Below are 409 nucleotides of genomic sequence, written 5' to 3'. Positions count from 1 at the left end.
TTAACCCCTACCCCACCGCCTACTTTTTTTTTTTAATTAAGGGGACGTGCCTATCTTGAATGGGCGTGGATGGAGTGTAAGCGCTCAACACTACTTACACAAGTCACTGACATTTTAGACCACTTGCACCATCTAATGACATCCAATGCAAGAGCTGCGTATTTATTCAAATTTAAAAAACCGTGACTCAAAAGCAGTTTTTAGTTTTGATTGACACGGTCAGAGACTTATTACTTTTAAGCACGTTCGTCTGATTAAGATTCAACAATATGTTTATTATTATTGTTATTATTATTATTATTATTATTATTATTATTATTATTATTATTATAGTTGGAGTTTGCAGCGGTGTGTTGCAATGAACTTTGTTAATCACTGCCTATTTGAATGCTCGACGAGGCTGTTGTTG

This window comes from Hippocampus comes, unplaced genomic scaffold (genome assembly GCF_001891065.2).
Source record: "Hippocampus comes isolate QL1 unplaced genomic scaffold, H_comes_QL1_v1.1 scaffold315, whole genome shotgun sequence".
In the NCBI taxonomy this organism is placed as follows: Eukaryota; Metazoa; Chordata; class Actinopteri; order Syngnathiformes; family Syngnathidae; genus Hippocampus; species Hippocampus comes.
The sequence above is the reverse complement of the archived record's forward strand: the minus strand, read 5'-3'. Positions refer to the sequence as shown.